We start from the raw sequence: 23,130 nt of genomic DNA on the forward strand, positions 1-23,130 counted from the left end.
TGACCTCATGTTAAATTATTAAGGAACAATGAAACAGCTGATGTTTCCATCAGTGTGGGTTAGGACTGGATATGCTAGCGAATACATGTAGCTATTTTTTTTACTGGGCCATAACTGATGATCACTGCCACACACTGTCATCAACATCTAAGTAGAAAGCTGCAACACAAACATTTATAAAGCAGACACAACACAATAGCGTAACCACTAATGCATGTAATTGCTAATACAGAGCCATATGCTGATATTCCATCTCTCTTTACATTCAACTTTTACAACCTAGGCAAATCGGACAATTGCACAGCCCAGTCTTCCAAAATTGCTTACTGAACAGAAAACTGGAATCAGCTGCTGGTTCAATTGTTTTTATAAACATTCTAAATAAAACAGAAGAGGTTTATTGCCCTGACTTGTGAAAGAACCTAATGAATGCCCAATTATAAGAGCAATTAGGGGACCAAATCTAACATCAGGGGTTTCTCTATAAGATATTAGTTCAATGACTGGTTTTTTTATAAGCTAATTATTCATGGACATTGAACAAGAAACAGATGATCCAGAAACAATGATTCTGCAGAAATGTTTGCTGTCAAATCCCATTAATAATTTCAGCCCTATAAACTATTTCTAAAAAAAAAAATCACAAATAAGGGCAATAACCCTAGCTTTCCAATAAGCATTCTGTCTGTGACTGTCAAATCCTCGACTGTATAACAGTAATAACTTATGAACAAGAACATATGAAGTATTCCAAGCAAGACAGGCTTCTGCATAGTTTTTACACATCCAGTATTTACTAGTATTCCCTGTGGCAGAAGCTGTGATGTTAACCAAATAAAAGATAAATCTGCAGGGATTAAACAGGAGGAAGACAGAAGGAATTCCTCCATAAGACAGTGAAGTTGCCTCTTCCTAAAAGAGCAGAAAACACAGCACTCGGAACTGGATGCTTCAGTTGAAAAATCCCTTTTCCAACGAGGCAAGCCTGGCCACCAGCACAGTCCAGAACAAAAAGGACTTTCAGTATTTTTCACAACTGGCTTGGAAGTCCTCTATCACACCAGTTTAAGGCCCTGTCCTCTTAAAAATCTGGATGACTGGTTATACTAGTCTCCCGCACGATAGATTAAGTACTATATGCAAGGTTTGAGCAATGTAAATAATCACTCAGAAGTTGTTAAAATGCCAGAATAATGTCGTCTGCATAGTCCTAACTGGGATTCCTTACATGTAGGAATAATGACAGTATGTGACTGTGTAATGAAAGAGGTTTTTCTATAGGTTATTGTCTCATTCAGTACACAAAACAGATGCTGCTCACTGAATGGGCAGCTTGTTCGGTGGTCCATATTAAAGCCTGGTGCATTATTTACTGCAAACTCCTTAAAGCAGAGTCTGAAGACAGAGGACGCTCACAAGAGAAAGCTCTATGGCAGCTCTCACCAGAGCACTTGATGGCCCACAAAATTCCATGGATGTCAAAACTCCATTTCAAAAATACTGTTGTCCTCATTTTACATTTAGTCATTGTGGCTATTCAACATCAAAGAACTAGAGGTCCCAAACTGAAATTATTATTATTATTACCAAACATTTAGCTGCCTACTCTAGTGAAAGGTAGTTTAAACTTGGCTACAGGCGAACACTCCATTCAACTGATTTGCTGCAGGCGCAGTAAACCCTGGCAGAAACCACAGCAACTATCCGCCAAGGAAACCTGTGTCTAAGCCCTTGGGTATTATTTCCTAAAGAGCTATAAAATGTGGAGTACTTTATGTTCAAAGCAAGCTGCCCTTGATTTCAGGTATAAGAGTCAGCACTTCCTCAAATCAGCACCAAGAGGTAAAGTCAAGCATCCCTAACATCAGCAAAAAGATGCTTACAGCATCTTAACCGGTATCAAATACTGAAAACGGGGAGCAAGCTCACATTCTCCAGAATAATACCTGATTGGTTAAGTTCCCTTTCAGGCTCTGGAGAGGGCAATATGTTCTCAAGGACAAAGTTCTGTCTTCCCATCATAAGCAAGACTAACACTTTCTGTCCAAATCCCTTCCAGTATCTTTAGTGCTTGTTCTCCAGCCTGGCTGCATAAATTCCTTCCCTCTTATGCCCCATGATTATCCTGACTGCCAGTCCCTCCTCACTTAAAGAAAACTCACACAAAGGCTCCTAAACATCTCAGTTTATGGTCTCTGCTTTTCTGTCCTAGAAGTCTAAATATTGCCTTAACTACCCGTTCCTCACATGATACCTACCCTCCTCTGAACCAGATATTCTACCTTTACCAATGGACCTTGCTTTTCTCTTCCAATCAAAATTACTACCTGATCTAGTACTGGCACCTACTTTAAGATCTTAAGGCAGAGAGCCTGGAGCTGTGAGGAAAAGAAAATTTAACCCAAGTTATCATAAAATCATAATTTAGTTGGAAAAGACCTTTAAGATCATCAAGTCCAACCATTTGATCTCTTTTTACTACAGGCCCAGTTTCCTCACTTTGAGAGAGGCAAACAGGTGACCTCTAGCAGCCCCTTACAAATTATATTGTATGATTACTCCAGATATGAACCTGAAGAAAATGCTGGTATGTACAGATTAATTCTCCAAATTTCCTAAAATCAGAAGTAGTAGAAAGCATTTCCCCATAAAGAATTGTTAAGGGAAAAATGTAATTAATTACTGACACACAGTACCAAGTTTTCAGATAAAACATTTCTAAGATTTTACAACTAGAACCAAATAATTTTAAATTAAAGTTTTACAAAGTTCTACTTCTTTCTTTTTTTACATTTCTGAATGTATTTTTTTTTCCTTTAGTGACATAAATTCAAATAACAGACCAGAAAAGTCCACTAAAAGGTCATGTTGAAGGCAGCATCCTACGCTGGAAAGTATTTGCCAGTCCTAGTAAGTTTAATTCTATCATCTGCATTGATGATGTGCACGTACCACTGATAGTAGAGAAAATTCATAACTAAAATTATTATCTAGTCTCAGGCTATTTTGCAGACCAGCTATGATTCGCTGTAAGATGCTTCTAGAATATCAAGTATACATTCAATCACGAAAACGTCATACAGTTCAATGAAAAAGCAGTTTCTGAAAGCTGCAAACAAAGCAACAGAGAATGAAAATGCATTTTTGAGAAGCCATAGCATAAGACAAATAATGCTGTGACCATACACTACTGTTTGTCGTGGTTTAACCCTAGCCATTAAGTAAGTACCACACAGCCACTCACTCACTCACTGCCCCCCATCAGCAACAAATCTCATTGAAGAGTTTGTCACACCGGTCACTATCTAATTCCCATGTTTTTATAGCCATATTATTACACAGCTTTTTAAAAAAATATTCAACATACAGAAGTGCAGCACAGAAACTGACCAGTTTCCCAAGGTAAACAAGAGGCCAATGAGCACAGTCTACAAGTGAGTTTTTTCAGTATTTAGGTTGAGGTAGCTAAAAAAAACAAACGTGAAATGTTTCCTTTCTGTTACAAAGTAAAACATTCAAGTAAATATTTTGCTTTAGCATTTTCACATAATACAAATAAAAACAAAAAATGAAAACATTGTTTCTTTTCTGTTACAAAGTGAAACATTTAAGTAAGTATTTTTGCTTTAGCTTTTTCACATAATGCAAGGATAATATGTTTGTGTTTTGTAGAAGTATCTGTTCTTAATAATAGCACAGCTGTGTTTCTCGGTGCAACCCAACTACCTGAAATACGCCAACACTCACGGCTAGACCAACCTCCCACTTCTGCTCTCCCATCTCTCTTAACATTTTCCTTCCATTTGACACACAACGCAAGTTGAAACTATTCAGTTCAACTATTTAACTCAAATAGTTTGTAGCATGTTTACTTATACATTTACACAGACCTTTAAAAAAAACAAAACCAAAAAAAAACCCCCAAAAAAAACCCCCACAACAACAAAACACCCCATAGAGAAGTCACATCAAAACCTCAGGCTACTGTTTACACACAGAGTCCAAAGCGAGCATCAGGCGATACCGATAAAAGTTTTTACATGAACCCACAGCTTTCCTCAGTCTAACATACAAACTCTTTTTCCTCATTAAAATCACAAGCTGCTAACTAATATGAAAATGAACCTAAAGGCCTCTCTCAACATGTCACTTCAAATAGCTTATGACTACTTATTCCATATACCTTACGACACAAGGGCTAGAAAATCTAACGCAACTCTAACAGTAATACCTGCCAGGAAGCTACAAAAAGATTCTGACCATGCTCATGTACTAAAAACAAGTGATGTAAAGACAGCCAGACACTGCACCAAGAAAGAGAGAAATACAAATGGAATAAACGGAGGGGCAGTAATAAACAGGCACAACATGGAAATCAGAGATTTCCCCAGCTTGCCTTCCAGCACCCCATTTGGGGCTGATGCCATGAATCTTTGAACCCTAACCAAACCATGCGACCTCTGAAACTTCACACCGCTTCTGACCACCTTATCATGTCAAACACACTCCTGCTCCCGAACTGTCTTCAGGTGTATTCAAGCACGATAACATAGCTGCAGAGGCATGCACACAGTGCTTCTGGAATGGAGCTGTCTCCCAGGTGGTTTGCTAAAACCAGAAGCTGATGTGCTCAAATTTGTCTGCACTCATCGGTGTGTATGATCCATAAGCAAGTTCATAACCTCCAGCATAGGACTGTACAGTTTTTATTAACTTAGAAGAAAGACTCTTAACAGAATCACAAAAAAATTGTCATTGTGTATTTCTATTTTTTTCCTACACCTTTATTTCTATTAAGCCCCTGCTACCCATGTTATACTGCTGCAATGAGTGTCAGGATTCAACAAACAACAAACAGAACTAAAAAGACACATAAAGCACCACATGCACTATTAAAAAAAATCTTGCAGCAATTTAAAAATATTAATGTCATCAAAAATCTTTTGTGTAGTGTAACTAACTATATGTTCTCCAACAAACCTTAGGTCTACAGCTATGAACAAACAATTCAAGAAGCCGTAAAAAGACAACAAAAAAATTATATTGGTTTTGCTACTTTGCATAGGAAAATAGTTATAAGATACACCTCACACACAACCATCCACCTTTATGAACCTGCAAACTACTCAGATTTATCATAACAAAAGCAACTCCTTAAATGAATCACAAGCACTTGAGAATTCCATTAGCCTGTTTGTTATTGTGGGCTGTACACAATAATGTACTTGCTAGCATGGAAAGGTACTTCTTTTACACCTGGATTATATAAAATAGGACTGCAAATCCTGGATTTATAAAAACCATATCTTCTCCTTTTTAGGGACTGAATGTTATTTACTGAAGCTTACAAATACGACAAGCCGCTTTGGGTCTGTACCAGAATCAACATGTCTAATGCTCAGTGAGAGGGGTTCTTAGTGTTCTTTGGAATCAGGCTCCTTCGGGCTGGTTCAAATTAAGTGGCTAAACCAGACTACTTGTCATAACTAACGAGTAATTTTGAAAAGTAGCCAGGATCAAGGTGATCAAGTATTAAGTCAATATCAAGCAGAAATATTGAAAAGTAAGAACAGACACTTTGCATACCTTCAAAAGTATCTACATTTTAATCAAAATGGTTTTGACAGTAAATACGCAATTCAGCTAGTCATACTGATAAAAGGTATCCAGAACCCTTCATTTAAGCTAGTTAAAAGAGCTGGAGAGAGTTGAAACACCAATAGAGCACAAAAACACACGCCGTTATGTTGGGAGGGTGGGGAGATGATGTGCTAGGCAGAGTAAAACATGGTAGTGCTGTTCCGTGGCAAGCATCCCCGAGGTGCTACACAGGTTTGGATCCTATGCAGAGGAAGAGGCAAGCCTGTCTTCTGAAGCAAAGGTAATCCTGGAATGTAATCAAGGCCTGGATCAATACTAACGGTCATCACTAAGTTGTGCCAGCTGCCCATATAGGATATAATAGACAGAAAGACTTAAAAATATTTTCTGTTTCCAAGCAATAGATATAAACTCAAGCTTTGTCAACAGCTTAACCTATGGACTAAGTGGATGCAGGTGTATGAATCTTAAAAGAAAAACCTTTCTTTGCCACCAATTTCCCAGTTTGCCTCATCAAAACATTAATTTGGTCACTAGTGCAGTTTAACCTAGAGGTTGTTTTTAAATCCTTCATGCATCACAAGATCTTTCATCGTGTTCTTTATATTTTTCAATCCAGCGCACTCTGAACAATCCCACGTATTCTCCTTTCACAGATATCACCACACTCGGTGTATATTTTAGGACTAGAAAAGCAGCAGGACACTGCACTGCCAGTTGTGACACTAGTAGTATGATACTATATGATACTATTATTTCAAAGTCCAGGACATCAGGATTAACATACTGATCCCCTCTACAGAAAAACACAAACAAAACAAAAACAAACAAAAAAAACCCCACCACACACAAACACTAGGATTATTGCTGTGACAGAAGCCTACACCACATGTTTATTTTTACTTTAATGGTTGTTTTCTCTTAGAACTTGAAAAATTGAAAAAACCTACTTGAAGCATATTGGCCCTAAGAGTTGCCATTAATCTCCAAAAAGGCTTGCTGAAGCTTGCGATACTATCACACTTGCATCTTACAGTCCTACTTGTTATTTAGATCAGCAGTGTATTCCAGCTAAAATTATAAACTGTTCTCTTCAGGACATTTGTATTTCTCATCACAGAAGACAAAAGAACAATAATAGGAAAAGCCTCCTTTGTAAAACTTAGTAAGTGATAAAAAAAAGAAATCACAGGAGGTTAAAAATGTCCTGTTATCACAGATTATATTTAACCCAAGAGGTTGCATGTTTTATTTTTATCATCTACAATCTGCATCAGATCTTAAAAACCAGTTTAGAAATCTGGGGTTGCGGAGTCAGCAAGTGGTCACAGGAAAAGAGTATTTGTGAAACACCATAGAGATTGATATAGCACCCTTGGTTAAATTTCCAGAGTCAAACTGCAGTGGCAACGCAGTAGCATTTCTATCCAAAAAGCCATGGAAGAGAGACACAAGAAAGTAACCCAGTGTTTATGACTCGCATCTATTCCTTGTTTTCCTTTCAGGAATCACAGATAGGGATCAGGCACAATGACCAAATGTGGCTGCTACTCCTTCAAATTCTGAATTCTTGCTTTCATCAATTAAGTCAGTAATAACTTCTCTAAGTGAACCAGGAGATGCAGAAAGACATATGCATACAGTTTCAACGCAAGAAAAAAAACACTAAAGATATTGAGCTGCAGAAATTAGCAAATTAAGAAGCGGTGACCGAGTCCTGCATTTGCAAAGTTAACAAAAATGTGGTGGAGAAATAGAGGTATAAAGGGAATAATGGAAAATATAAAAGAAAAATAAAAGTCAGCAGCTGTAGCAGGCAACTGAAGAAAACACCTGAAAACAAAATTTAATGTTTCAATATTTTATCTAATTAAAAAGAATCACATGAAGGAAAACAATCCCTCCAAGCACAGACAAAGAACTAACAAGCAGCAAACAATAAGCAACAGAAGTAATATTTAGAAAAGCTACCAATCGAACAAGCACAGCTGATGAAGCAACCCTGGGAAGCTTCCCAGTAAAAGACAGAAGATCCTAAAATTCTTTCACGTAATAATAACCTTCAAAGCCTCTGGACAGACATTGCTACATAGCTGCTTGCAAGGGGAGAACAGACAGCAGAGACAACACATGAGATTTCCAATGCCATTGGAAGTTTTGTTTTAATTTATAGAAAGTGCTAAAACATACCAAGCTATAAAAAGGCCACAAAAGTAAATACAAGAAAAAAACCTGGCAAGTCGCAATTCTGTGCACATAGAGAAAAGGGTCGTTTAGAACACCGCTGAACACAAACAATATTGAAATGATATCGGAAAAATGGCAAGTCCAACTGGGATCATAAGCTTTTCCTTAAAAAAAAAAAAAAAAAAAATACACAAAACACAATCAAACATACTACCAGGTTTTAAAGCCATCCAGGCTTGTGAAGTAATTTGCAAGAAAAATAATTAACTGCAGATTCTGGAAGCATATGGAATGCATAGAAGTTCTTCAGGACAGTAGAAGACATCTACGGCAAACTGAGCATTCCCACAGAAAATATACCACACCCAAAAAAATCTGGAACACTGAAAAGACTTTGGCAAAAAAAGGAAATTCATATATACGGTACGTATATTGGATGTGTCATGCCAATTCTGCTAAAGTGCAATTAACTGAGTAAAAGATTGTGTCTACTGAAAAAGTAGACTGAAGAGGGCCAAAATGAAAGTTTCAAGAAAACAGAATGTGATAAAATGTGATATAAATAGAAAAGAAATAAATAATAGAGATGACTGACTGAACTAAATGAGCATGATAAAAAATGACATTAAATTTCACAATGTTGTGTACCTGTAAAGCTACTCCACAATAAAGTGCTAGAAGGGTTTCATCCTTTATGACAGGACTTAATGGATAAATTTTTAAGAGCAAGAAAAAAAAAAAATCTTTTCATCATGGGTTATATTACAGGTAACTGTCACTAACTAAAAATCAGCAAACTTCAGGCAACGCGCAAGACCCTACTGTTTCTGCCACATCATTCTCCAGTCAGCTACGCGTCTTCTACAAGGACACCAGTGTCAATCTCTCTTTTCTAACCGTTCATTAGTTTTTGTGAAACATGTAGATATTTTATTGGAGCAGGCCAAAAAATTCCAAAGTCATTGCCAGGGAGAGAGGCAAAAGGAAAAATGGGCTCGCCCTGGCATAGTCCAATTCCACTAGAGACTAGTTTGAAAAACATCAGTTTAAATGGTCTGCCTTCATTTTCAAAATCAACCAGTCCCTTAAGCACCAGAATCCTTTTCTACTCAAGCAGCAGCAACACCATCAACTGTAAAAATATCCTCCAAAAGGCAATTAAGTACTGGCATGTTCTGTTCAACATTATGATAAAACTTACAATAGGGGAGATTGGAAGTCAAAATTATATCTGTTAGCAATATCACATTTTAACTGGGAGTGAGTAGGGGAGCCACCACAAGAGTCACTGGACGAGACAGAACCTTGTTTGCTCTGGCCTGAAAAACTATCAGCCTGCGAATCTAATCTACATGGTAATAGTCCGTGTAACAATATTCACCTTCAATCGAACTATTAAACAGCAACAATAAGAATATTAGCTCCCATTCTGCAGAGATCAGTGTTCACCTAATTCCAATTTTAGAGCATGAAGCAATAGTCTTACATAAAACCATCTCTTGATCTCTTATAAACACATGAAATCTGGGACCAAAATTCTGCAAATCACGTCAGATGCTTCCAGGTAATTCTGATGAAGGATGAAAGGCAAAAGTACACAGAGAATGAAATCAGCACTACAGCTGTAATTGGAGTGCCACAGAAATACCCATTTTTGGCCACGAAATTCAGTCTGCACAACGGACAGTCAGCTTGATGGCTAACATGCTGCAATGTACAACACCATAAAGGTGATGTTAATACATTCTTGGTTATTTGCCATAGAAAGAGCATTGAACACACAATATTTGTTTTTTGTAAGTGATAAAAGAATATTATGTTAGTAACAAGAATATGGAAAGAAAACCATCAACCTCACTTCTTTAAGTGGCTACCAGCACCAATCAAGGATCCTCATTTAAAAAAGAACAAGAAATCGAAACACAAAAAAAAAAGTTTAAAAGATTCTCAATTTCTGTTTCTTTTCTGTTATTTAACAGATAAATTAAGTGTTCTGTGTTATTCAGAAGTCAACGCATCCTCCACTTTTTAAGAAACAGTAAGGGCCAAGAAAAAAAGCTTTTATATTTTTTCTGATGGAGCACAGCAGGAAAACAAAACAAACCTCCCTAATACACACACCTAGGACCCCACATTTATGACAAAGCTAAATAAACTGGATATAGTAACAGCAAGCTTTATGTTTTTCCACACTGAATAGCCTCAATTGTTAATGTGGTTGTGCCTTGAAGAGTATAAAATTACATCAATGAAGGCCAGATAGAGACCACGTTTATACGGATTAATCTGTTCTGGTCAGGTCAGCGATGAACTACACCGCAAGCAGTAAAAAAAACCTGCGTACATTGAACCAAGGCTTAGAGCTTAGCTTCTATCTACTTCAAAGAGCAACTTTATCACATCTTACGCTGCTGCTCCACAATCAGACTGAACATGTTTTAATGGGCCTATTCCTCCCCCTTCCCAGTTCGTCATCGTACTTGATCCAGTTCCTGAGCCAGTACACAAAGAAAGGTGCATCGGGCAGGGAAAGGGTGGCAACGGATAGAGAATGGCTCCAAGCACCATCCCAGCAGTACCACTGCTGTGTCAAACAACTTACAGAACTACGGTATGACTGTCCAAACCAAGAACAGTCTGAGAAATCAAAGCACAGACACAAGCAGAATTCATACACCCATAACAGAAGAGCTAGTAACCATGTAACTGCAGTCATTCACACTGTAATTTTTCACATATCAACTGTTGCGCTAGCCAATACTTTGCCATATGTGCCTATAGGTTTTCCTAATATCCACATGACAGGGCAGACTCCACACATTTCCAGATAAGTGACAAGACAGGACCGAGCAGAAAGCTCTCTCTACTGTTCACCCCTGCACGGTGTAAAAGGCTGAGAGTACAGTTAAGAAGTCACCTTCTCCAGACGTGTTACAAGTACATCTGAGCTGCAACATCTCTAAAGATCTTACCTTGTAAAATGTTCCTAGGTACATAGTGAAATGCAAGTTTCAGAAATCTGTCAAGATACGTCAAGATTCAAAAGAAGTTTGCTGGCTAAAAACAAATACACTTTGTTCTGCCTTACGCAAACACTGCCTGGGACTTACATTTCTGTCATGTCTTCTAAAAAGCAGCTGAACATAACACCCAGTTGAATACTGGGGGGCGAGGGGGGGGGGGGGGGCGGGGAATATTTAGACCATAAACAAACGGGATCAAGTTACCCGTAAGCAGATATGCCTCATAGCAAGTACAAGAAACACCACAGCAAACAACAAACATAAATATTCTTCAAGAGCATCTGGCAAAATTCAGCATAATGAATTCAAAATATTCAAAGCAATTATTTCCAGCCCACAACTTATTTCTTGCAGAACCGAGATCTTTAGCATTTTATTGCCTTCCTTACTGTCAAGGCATATTTCTTCAGTAGTTTGACAGTTTTTTCTGCCCTGCCATTTGGCTAAGCAACTAAGAACTTTATTCAGCAAAAGTACCTTCCAGATGACCTAGCAAATGGAGTTGATTTGGATTAAATAGCAACAGATTATTTCAGTGTTTAAGCAGTCACGGGTATGCTGGTAACATAACACATCTCAAATATATTCCACTAATCTTATTAAGTATGCTTTTATTTATCTTCTGCTAAACATCTATTTTATGGTCCATTTCTTCATACCTTTTAATCACTACTCAGTTGCAATGTCAAAAAACTTGAAATCCCAAATTGGAAAGTACAGAGAGTCACAACATAGATAATTCTCTGAGTAAGGAGTACATAGGGGACTGCTTTACATAGTACATAGTGGAATCTTTAGGGTTTATAACTATAAGCATATTTACCATTTTGCATATTTTACACAACAGATTTGTTACAGTTGGAAGCTTTCCCTTCAGGCTCTTAAAGAAGCACATGTAGGCCTATCCCACAAAGCTGTCTGAGGAAGGCATAAAGCAACTGTCTTCAATGACTTTGAGGGTGCAAAGGGAAGAGAAAGAAAGGGGCAAGGAAAAAGGAAGGAAAACGTGTGCACGCAGGGGAGGGAAACTATACCTCTAGTTTAGAGCTGAAAGGATTTAATCTACACTTAAACCAGAAAGCTCTTCCACTCCTCAGCTTTTGCTTGCTCAGCTTTTGTTTATTTTTCTGACTCACTACTCAAAAAGTTCCTAGATCCTAATCAAGCCTAACAATGCCACAGAGGAAATGCAGCTCCAAAATGGGAAGGGGGAGAAAATCTTATTTAGGAATTCTTTATAAGCCATAAAATTATAAAAACTCAGGATATCCTCCAAGAATGGTAAGAAAAATGCTACATAATAAAGCGCAATATCCTTAAGTCATCAAAATATGTCCTGGTTCTGTATTCTGGATATCAAAAGCTTAGACGATGACTGCTCATTCTGATATTAAAACCTCTGGTTGAGGAATCCCAGATTCCTCCAGGAGCAAGGTTCGGAAAGAAGTTAAGGTTCAGGCAACAAGTATCACAGATTAGAAAATTCTTAAAAATATCAGGGAATCAGTGACCAGCTAAGATTTTGTGGATACGCAGTATGTACGAAACACACAGAGTCCAAAAGTCTCAAAAGAGACTTTCCCAAAAAGTCTCTATAGTCAGAAAGCCTCCATAGGAAGAAGCTTTCTACTCCATTTTAAATGACAACCTTGGCCAGCAGAAGGATGTTCCACTTCATCAGAAGTCTCATCTATTAGCCCTTCAAAATTATTCCCTTTCCCCATACAATACCAGCTCTCATCTGTATTAGCTCTCTATAATTTTCTTCATCTGGCTTTGAATAAAATATGTAAACAAATGATGTCGCATGCACTTTTATCAGTTTTTAGTGACTACATTTCTTTCTTTAGAGATCTAAAAGTAAAGACTACATTGCTGCTTTATTTATAAAATTCAGGAATTTAAAAGTAAACAAAACAGACTAACAAGGGTAAAATTCATGCAAAGAAAGACATTTTGTAAGTGCATTCTATTCCACGAAGTAACATTTTCTCCTAGGATACTCTTTATCCTATTAGGTTCAAACTTGGGACAAACAAACCTAAAAGAGTTAAGTAAGCTTCTGAAAATTGTTCACTAAAGCATGTCAATCTTTTCTGAATCTGAGGCTGGTTTTAGAATTCATGGCACAAATTATTTAGATTTTGAAGACAAGCAAAGACTGAAGACAATCAGTTATACTGGGAGCAAGTTGTACATGTATCAATGTGTATGTGTTATGGTTGCCACCAAATACAAAATGCTTATATAGAATTGGCTATAAAATACACACTCCCTTGGTTCTTAATTATCTATTTTAAATGCATAGCTATACAACGCATGGTACCATGGCACCATCTCATTGCTAAGCAGTCATCCCCTCCTTCCTCTTCCCCTCAGAAAACCCAACGACAACAGAGAAAAACCAGAGCATGACAATTTTACATGAACTGCTGTGGATAATGACCAGCCGTTCCCTGCTGCATTTGAGCAAGACTGCGAAGTAAACATGCATGCATAACACAGGACGCTGTGCATTGAAGTAGTTATTCAAAAGCATCGCACACCATCCTTGCCTACTGTGATATAGATATCCTCCTTCCTCGCAGCACCAGTCACTTGAGCAGAAAAATCATTTTTGCTTTGCCAATCAGTGCCAAAGAAGCAAATTCTAGCACTTTGCTAAGAGAAACAGTCAACAGCGCTGCCAGCTGCACTTCAGTTTCCTGACAGATTACTATGATACCTACGTAGACCGTGCTTGCCCCGTGAATTTTCCACACCAGCAGACATGCCATGTCTGTAGCCATCAGCTGCCTCATGCCATCCCAGCCAAAACCAGTAAAAAGTGCTGCTGACCACAGCAAACCTAAGTGTCCTGACAGCAGGTGTTACCAGTACAAACACATTATTCAGTACTACACGGCTGAAACACCAGCTGATGATCCGGATTCAAGAGTTTACTCTTCATATTGGAGAAAACTACTAACACAGAAACAGTCCAGCACTTTGATAGCTACATTCAACATCCTCACACATAAAACCTGGGGAACAAAACTGAGAACTCCAGGAGAAGTATTTAACTTTGAAAGAGAAAGCAAGAAATAGCTCATATGCTCTTCTAGTTTACATTTGCTATTAACGACAGACTACCTGTGAGCAGCATATGAGACTGCAGGGCAGTACGGCCAGGTTAAAACGCAGCTTGCCCTTTCTGCTATCTTTCAGTGCAGAAGCAACAGCCTTTGAGAGAACTGAAGCTGGGTACTATGAAGGTCCCAAATGCCCTCTCCCAGACTGGCTGGTTTATTAAGAAGTACAGTTCCGAACCTGTGGGGACTAAGCCAGAAATAGAGCACCCACCGCAGGGTGGGATGGGAGGCTGTAGAATCGCTTTTACAAGCTGGAATGCTTCTAGGCGAGTTCTTTTTGTCTCCAAAAAAAAACCCCTAATATGCTTTTAATCAAATAAAAGTAGACTCAACTTTGCAGAGCTGCACTAAAGTATAAGGATAGCAAGCAATTCAATAAGAATCCCAAAGTTTTAAAGTGGCTGTGTAAGAAAGTGTAAGAAAATGTTACTTACTTTCCTTCCATCCCACCTTCCCAGTCATGGATTTTGGCTCAGCCCCATCCATACATTGCCTTTCAGTTTACCAGTACATCACATTACACAAAAACATGTGTGAAGTCAAAGACAACCTGTTACTGAGAAAAAACTACTACAAACTTTCAAGATGTATAAAGCACTGCATTGGTAGTTACACATAAGCAGTTTCATCCAGTTAGATGAAATCTGGAAATTATCTCTTTCGAGAACATTAGCATTATACACACTGATGTTGCAGTTTAGCAGTGTTGACATAGTGCATTTCACACCACAAAACACAGCAGAAGCAAACAATTAAGTACAATTGCTGTACCACGCAGAAAGATAAGAGAATTAGTAACAGCTCCAGCTGCAAAATTTGCCGGAAAAGTATTTCCTCCATCCTAAGCCTATTTGCACAACAGGATAAATTGAATATTAATACAACATATAACTTACAAAGTTAATAATGCAATTTTTAGGCTGCTTGAACCGAAAAAAGTTTGCACTGATCTCAGATGTTAAAGACTTTTGTGTTTACAAATCCACAGTACGCTCTGCTTTAAAGCTTACACATGTGAAACAGATTAAGGGGCACAATGGTGGGGGTGAGCCTCTCAAACTGCTTTCTGCAAGCTACATGGTCCTCTGCTACTATTTTCTGTCCCAAGTAAAGATTCAGCATCATATTATACCATACACACTTCACCTCTCACTATTACCTTATTTTAACAAGTTTTCTCACTTATTTTAATTACATTTACTGTAAAATAGCTGTTATTTGTCCATACCGTATTCCGCAATATGAAACCTCCATTTAACTCTAACCCCAACTGCCCACTGCTTTGGAAGTGATGGATCTGTCACCTTATCAGTTGGGAAGCAGGAAAAAGAAGATATCAGCTAGTATTTTCAGCTCTAGCACCAGATCTCCTTTGACTTCAGCACATGAACAAGCAGTTAGAACCATCAGCAGAAGCCTCTTTGTTGCATCTGGATATAAACACGGATGAAAATGAAACCTTTTGACTAATATTTTTCTCCTTTAAGACTGAAGCATGTATCAGCAGAAGCTCAGACACACCGGTGCCATCACCCATCATTTTAGGGCAAGTTTCAGAAGCTCTGTTTTTCTTGAAGACCCAAGTCCTGAAATTTTGAACTTATATTAAAAAAAAAAATCAAAATCTGTTTTCAATACAAAATAAATTTCAGATCTATGCAGCTGCAAAAAAAAGAATCTTTAAAGAAGGAAAACAATACTAAATGTTCAAAAAACCCAAAGCCTATTATATTATTTTTAATTTCATTATTTTATGATTCTTTTGCTAAGAAACCTGACTCATGATCTTTGCACACATGCAGCTGCCAACACAGCATGTAGGAAGAAAGCATTAGAGACAGCACATAACTGCACAGCAAGGCATTTGGAAAGATGGTCTGGACAAACGTTAAGAAAATAGGTTTAAGAACACATCAAACTCTTTTAAACAACTCCTAATGTAATTGGCATGCAAAAATGACTGCTGTTCCAAACAACATTTTGAGTTGTGATTGCAGGAAAAAGCATTTTTTATTGGGAACACAGTCCTTTATCCAGGCTCATTACCTCACTCCTGTTATATTTTCCAGAAGATTTCACAACAGATTAGGAAAATAATGCTGCTGTTCCAAGAGATACCTTCTTTAAAAAATGTACACACACACAAAAAAAAAAAAAGGCTGTCAATCTGAAAAAAAGATAAAATATATTAATATTAGTACATTTATGCATAGGAAAAACAGGTTACACAGGGCAGCAGACAGAAATTGCCAGCACTAGGAAAATCGCTACTTGCCAAAGCTCAGGAAGGACAGATTGCAGCTGTGAAGAAACCAGCTCTCCAGGGGGGTCCCCCTACCACAAGGAGAGTTGCAAGACTGAGGTGAGACTGGGGAATCACCTCCCTTCCAGCCACCTTTCACCACTGCAGCAGCAGCCTCACCCCAGCCTTTCACCTTGTAGAAACCAAGTTTGACTTTCCATAGGCTGCTGAGAACTCCGAAAAAAAACTTTTAAGGGCTACACGGATTTAGAGTGTCCTAGATCACTTGGAAAGTTTAAGCATAATGTGAAGTTCCTAATGGCCCATCCTGCCTAGAAGGAACTGAAGATCTAACATCTGCATTTAAAAGGACAAAAATGAAAATAGACTAGACTATTAAATGTCACAGCAGGCAGTAGCCAGGATTGTATTTTGCACACTGTGTTACTACTGCATTCTGCCTTTGTCCAAGATTGCCCCCATTAAAACTAGGGGGATGGAGAGAGCAGAGAAAGAATGAAATAAAATCATATTAAAGATCTTGAATAGTTTCAGAGAATGCAGCAGTACTCAAAAAACTATTTCATTCTATCTAAAAATAGTAAGTAGGAATTTGAATGTAGTTTTTGAAGTGTTCATGTTATTTTAGGGATTATGAGAAGATTGAAGCACCTTGGAGCTTATCCATCTCTATCCCCAAGTACTGGAGTACGGACATATCCTGCTCCACTACAGCAATACAGCATGCGAGAAACAGCCACCAGACACTTCCGAATGCCACAAGACTTGCCTTAAAAGTCTTAAATTTTTAAAAATAAAAGTATTATTTAATTGCACTAGTCAAGATCTGTCTACAGCACAGGAATAACCAGAACGTCTAAAGAATTCCCCCAGATTACAGTTCTACTTTCTGGTGACAAAAAAATCCAAAATCTAGCAACTTTTCTTCTTAGTGCCATAGAGCTAAGATAAGAAAGACCGAGTCAGCTGCAGTCTCTGCTCCAACCAGTGCATTAAGCGAACTGTTTACCAAGTTATACTTCTGCAAACTCATGCAAGGCAATGGTGTTGATCAGGTATCACTGGCAGAATAAACTGAAAACCATTTGGCCGCACAGAGGTTTCTGAATCTTTATAACCGCAAGTGAGATAGAAAATGGAGAAAAAACAGCTCAATTCTCAATTCAGAATAAAATCTGAAAATGCAAGCTCAGAGTCAGACATAAAATGTATGCAGTACTATGCAAAGTGAGAAGAAGATACAGTATAAATTAATAAGCTGAGTAGATCAGACTCTGGAATTAAAATAACAAACAGAATCTCTCAATGCCTGCCCTGCAAAATAGAAAAGAATTCTGCAGAAGTTAAAGATACCCAGTGTCTTAACCTAAGAAGCTTTCCAGTACTCCTTTGCCACATTATCAAGTAGCCTGTGTGAAACCACTGGCGTTAGGAAGCCCAAGTTCTGTTCTTGCTCTGATGTAAGCTTACTAATTACGTGGCTGTGGAAACTCAGGTCTTATCTCACCTACAGAAATGTTTGTTCCATTAAGCTACCCAATTCTACATTCTCTCTTTCTTTGCCTAGTATGTAATTACATCCCCAAAAAGTAAGTCATTTCAACCCGAGGAAATGATAATATTTTAATCCAGAGCACCCTCTTAGCTTGGTGATTAGAACATCTGCTTAAACTGGCAGAGGGAAGGAGGAACGAAAGCGTAAATTCTTTCCTGGGAATCCATGATGAGTTTCCAGCTGGATAAACTCCCTGTTGAAATCCTGGATAAAATCTATGTGGTAACATCATTTCCTTCTCTTGATGCTCAGTTTAGCGTAACAAACATGTTTTGAAACCATACAGCGAGAGGAGGCATTTCAGATGACCTTCTGCTTATGAGACGGGGTAGAGCTGCAGCCCCGGTAGAACGGATTTGTAAGACTGAAGAGCTACTACTGACCATTCCCAGAGCTCCTTCAGTGCCCTGGGCAAACGAACCGGCACAACAAGCAAGGCCTACACTGGCATTTCTAAGATGGAAAGGGTGGGCAACAACTCACTGTAATGCTACTACTGCCTTCTGCCACTCCTGCTAGGTCACAGGCATACGCCTTCAGGACAGACCACAAAATGACAGGTAGCTGAACACACGCAATGCCTCCTTCCTCCCGCCCCCGGCCACCACAGCCACCAGCGTAAACCCCCACGGAGGCTACATGTGAAATGGCAACAGTTGGGGGTTTTTTTGCGGCAAATCCACAAAACGATTTGATGTAGCATTGAAGTCATGGGGCATCTTCAGCAAAGCACCAACAGCGGGGTAGTGAGACCAGCTGCCTGGAAAAGGCCAGGGTTCTGATCTCAAGGGATTTAGGCGATACTAGGATGGAACTGACTTCCATTGGGAACAAGGATACTAACGAATAAGTACCTGTACAAAAAGTTACACCTTGAAGGTAAGAGAACCAAAGAGAACGTTGTTAGACAGCTATGCAGAGGCACTATGTGTTCTCACAGGGACAGTATTTGTTCTTTTCTGGGATACAACCTGATTCTCCAAAGGGGCTTATCCCTTCAAAAATCAGATTACAGTAAGGCAAAAAAGGGGATGAGGAAAACGTTTATTTGTGCCCAATTAGTGTATTCTTATATAACAGGTTTATTAGAGTCATTAATTGAGGAATTTTTTTTTGTCTCGAGAGAAGATTTACTTGAAACACAGCCTCAGCCTCTGCCATGCATTTCACTGTTGACAATAACTGAAAATTCTAAGGGAGCAGTGATTTTTGTGAAGTGAACCCAGCGGACTTTTCAGCTCTCAGTGCTCTACTCCCTCTCTTGAAAAAGCTGACAGAATTTGAATCCTGCTGCAAGTCACATTAGATATGTCAACAATTCAAGGATAAGGCAGTTCATTTTTTTGTTCTCTTTCAAGCTACATTAGTCCCCCAGTTCAAGCTAAACTTGGCCTTTAATTATCTCATGTGGTAGTTCTAATTATTTTCTTATGACATGTTCAACGAACACGCTCTTGAGAAATTATCTCAAGAGAAAAACTAACTCTATAATCATAATACAAATGCCAGTTTATTATATATGACCTCTCGAGTTCTTCATAGACATCTTTGGATTATGACTTCTAGAGCACCCAATAATATTTATGAATTTTTCATGAACACACCCATGCAGACACACTGCTATTGAACTATGAGATGTAACTTTGTCTACAGGCAAGAAACTAACAAATTATTTTAATGAGCTTGTAAATGTCACATCAGGTGAGTATTCCGCAGAGCAGTAGATGCAAAAGCTTTGAAAAGATTACAAAGTTGTCACCAAAGACTAGAGGAGGCAGTACCAACCAGTAGTTTGTGTAATTAGCACTCTCGCTGTCCGCTCTTGTTAACTACACCCTCCTTCCTGGTCCGCTAGTATCAGTTTTGTATTTTCCCATGTGATTTAAAATGCTTTACACAGAGCATCATAGTGTAGTTCACTGTTGCAGTCTAGCATTTTCTCCCTTCTTTTTTTTTTTTTTTTTCCTGGCTTCAAAAATCATTTTAATTTCTGTACTCATCACTCGCTGGTCACGCCCAATGTTTTGCTGGATCACGTTTAAGACTGTCATCATTACTTCCAAGGCAACCTGATTTACACTTGCTTCTGCTTATTTCTAGTCTCTTTTCACTGATATCCCTGCCCTGTAGCTCTGCTATAAGCACAAACCGAACTGCTCCCTTGCATCCTTCGACACTGTGCCATAATCCCTAGGCTTTTAAAATAAATCACTCACTCTATTAAACCTCTTCACATAAATATATGCCTTTAAGGAAGCCTATAATCACTAACACATCCATACACTCAAAAATAAAACGCGTACCAAAAAGTGTGAGGCTAATAATCATAAAGTAATCGACCTTTTTTCCCCCACTATTTTGTTGTTCCTTTCCCCGAGTGCACATGGATAATCTCCAAATATCAGAGGTTGTCCCTGACATACTACTACACAACAAATCAATCAAGCAAAACTACAGTTACGAGGCAAACTTTTCTGTTCATTCTGAAATTTCCATAAAAATAGAAGCTTGACCTTCAAAAAGATTTCTTTTTCCCCCTTGGGTGAATTATTTTGTCTCATTTTGATCATCATCATAAGCTGCAGACATTTGAAGCTCTGAAGTATTGCCTATCACTACAACAGCTGAAAGGTACCACCAAAGTTGTAAGTTAGTGTAACGTGCAGGGGAAGAAAATCACAGAAAAAAAAACTATTTCTAAAAGGACAGGTTCACCGTTATTCATGTAAAGTGTAAAAATGGATGCTTATTTACATTTATACTGAGTAGACTAATTAGATTGCTAAAACATTTTGTATGTATCTATGCACATTCAAAGCACCTTCCTAACCACCTTCTCACATTGCTTTCCAGTTTATTAGGTTTTTTAACATCTTTCTCGCTGTAAGACAACTTTCTAAAAATTTGCAGCTGCAGGAACTGAAAATTTACCAAGCGAGAGCTGCACGGTGTTTAAGTTAGAGATGTAATGACCGATGTATGGATTTGAATGATGTTCAAAAGAGACCCCAGAAATCTGGTCCTTGGGGAGGGGGCAAACTCCTCCGTATGAAGGATACAATTAACCTTTACAGGCCTTTGTCCAACTCAGTTCAATAAATGACAAGGGCGGTGAAATCAAATGAGCAACGTACCATTCTGTATTCCCCCAGAGAACTATCGAGCAACTTTCAGACCCCCTTAAACGGTGAATTTCCCCCTGGATCTCCCTCACCCCGCTGACATCAAGCCAGGGGCTGCAGCCCTCGCTCAGATTTCAGCCCCCCAGCCACAGGACGGTGGCACAAGCTCCTCCAGCACCCGGCTGCTCCACAGAGTTAAAATTAACTTGGTGGCAGGGGGTTGCCTCCGCCAGCCGAGGATCCTCTCGCTCTCCCCCGTAAAACAATTGTGCGTTCATCAGGCTCGGCGGCGAGCTGGGCTCAGCTGGGCTCGCCTCCCAGCGCCGCCGCCGCGCAGCCCTCGGCAGCAAAACAAAACCTTGCCTCAGATAATGGCTTTACTGTGCTTACTAAGGGGAAAAAAGGGAGAAGTAAGAAGGGAAAAAAAAAAAAAAAGGGGGGGGGGTGTACAAAACAGAATGAGATTATTTCCAGCTACTTGAAATTAAAAAAAAAACCCCACAAACAAACAAAAAACAAAACCAAAAAACAAAAACACCAACTTAAACCACGGCAGGTCGCGTGTTCTACATCGCCCAAGTCCTTACGGGTGTGAAGTTAGAGGGGGAAAGCGCCGCGGGCTGCGCCCCCGCCAGTTGCGCCCCCCGGCAGCGGCCCGGCCAGGCACGGCGCTGCCGCAGGTGACAGCCGCCAGCCCCCCGCCGCCAGCCCCGGGCCGCTCGCCCCCGCCAACCGGCCCCCGTACCGCCGCCTTCCCCCCCCCCCCGCGCTGCCGGTGCCACCGGCGAAGTTCCCGGCCCCGAGTCCGCGGCAGCGATCAACAGGCGCCCGGACCCGCCGCTCGCCAACCGCACCCCGGCACCCGCGGGGACGGGCGGCTGCCCCCGGCCCCGGCTGCCCCCGGCCCCGGGCGGGGCGACGGGCGACCGGCGGGGCGAACCAGCAGCCCGTGCTGCCGCCTCGGACCGCGCCCGCCGCCCCCCCCGCCGCCGCCCAGGACGGAGCGCCGCGTACCTGGCGAGGTGAAGGAGGGAGCCCGTCCCGCCGCGCCGGCACACGGCGCCGCTCCGGCCCGCTCCCGCCTCAGCCGCCCAGAAAGTTTCCTGACGTCAGCGCGGGCGGGCGGGCGGGCGGCGGGGGGACCCCGCCTGCCTGCCGGGCTCGCTGCCCGCCGGGCGGCCGCTGCTCCCGGGCTCCCCCTGCCTCCCGCCGCCCGGCCGGCACGGAGGCAGGCGGCACCGGCGCCCCGCGGCGGCGGCAGGGGCGCGTCCCGCCGCGCTCGGCAGGGGGCGCCGTCGGGGCCGCGCACGGGGAGCGGCCGGCGGGGCTGTGGCCGGGGCGGCCCGCCCCGCAGCCGGGAAGGCACGGGTCGGCCCGCCCGGCAGGGGCCTTCCCTCCACCCGGCTCCCGGCGAGCGGAGTCAGGGTCGGGCCCCCGAGGCGCCGCGACCCGCGCCGCTGTGCCGCTGCCCCGGCCCCGCCTCCCCTGCCCGCCCCTGGGGACGGGGGATAGGGCGTCACGGGGAGCCCGGGGCCGTGGTCGCCCCTCGGGCAAAGGCGGGCAGAGCTGCGGCGAGCCGAGGGCAGCAGGCCCCGCCGGGCAGCACCGACCGAGCGGGGGCGGGCACCTCGCCTGGCATCAGGGCTTAGCTTCCTTCAGCTCTGCCTTGAGGAAAGGCGCGTGGAGTGGAGAAAAAATCTGTGAGGAGTACGCAGTAGTTCAGAAAGTGGGGAACACTGCTCAGTAGCTCTGCGTTCCTCAGGGAAACAGCTTTTGGGGAAAAAAAAAATCCTAGCGACACTTTCACAGGTCTTGGTTAATCCTGCAATGAAGAATATAAATATTTTCGGAGGCTACAGATACATAACATCATTCTGACTTTGAAGACACTCTCTGTGGCATAAAATCCCCATTAAAATGTGGTTTAGAAACACCAGAACGGTGTAGATCAATATATTTTTATGGCAGTCACAGGAAATGCAAGGAACGTAGAAAGGCAAGGGATTCATACCTGCCATATTTCTTTTATTCCTGGTGGCCTTGTGCCGTGATGCTGCCAGCAAGGGGGCACGAAGTGCCTGTGAGAAGCAGGCAACTCGTCTGTGGCTTCTCTGCCTGGGGTTTTTCCTCACAGCCCAGGGAAAGCTGCCTTTTCATTTCTCGTTAATCAATAGGCAAACCTCGAGAACGGCCGTTTACAGAGCAGAACCAAACATCACTGAAGCCAAAGTGAAGTTGTTTTGTCTGC

At 41.0% G+C, this 23,130-nt stretch overlaps 1 protein-coding gene across 4 annotated transcripts in view; it reads right to left on the bottom strand.

Moving 5' to 3' along the window:
• The window catches only part of GULP1 (GULP PTB domain containing engulfment adaptor 1), a 162,981-nt gene extending 140,930 nt beyond the window's left edge, over positions 1 to 22,051 (bottom strand). For 2 of the 4 annotated variants that reach the window (XM_056349933.1, XM_056349934.1), the window contains exon 1: positions 21,897 to 22,051. The gene's annotated coding sequence lies outside the window, so the exon portion shown is untranslated. The remainder of the gene's footprint in view (positions 1 to 21,896) is intronic. The other 2 variants (XM_056349931.1, XM_056349932.1) reach the window with 2 other exon arrangements.
• Positions 22,052 to 23,130: the final 1,079 nt, after the last annotated feature.

Source organism: Falco biarmicus, chromosome 8 (genome assembly GCF_023638135.1).
Source record: "Falco biarmicus isolate bFalBia1 chromosome 8, bFalBia1.pri, whole genome shotgun sequence".
NCBI classification, from domain to species: Eukaryota; Metazoa; Chordata; class Aves; order Falconiformes; family Falconidae; genus Falco; species Falco biarmicus.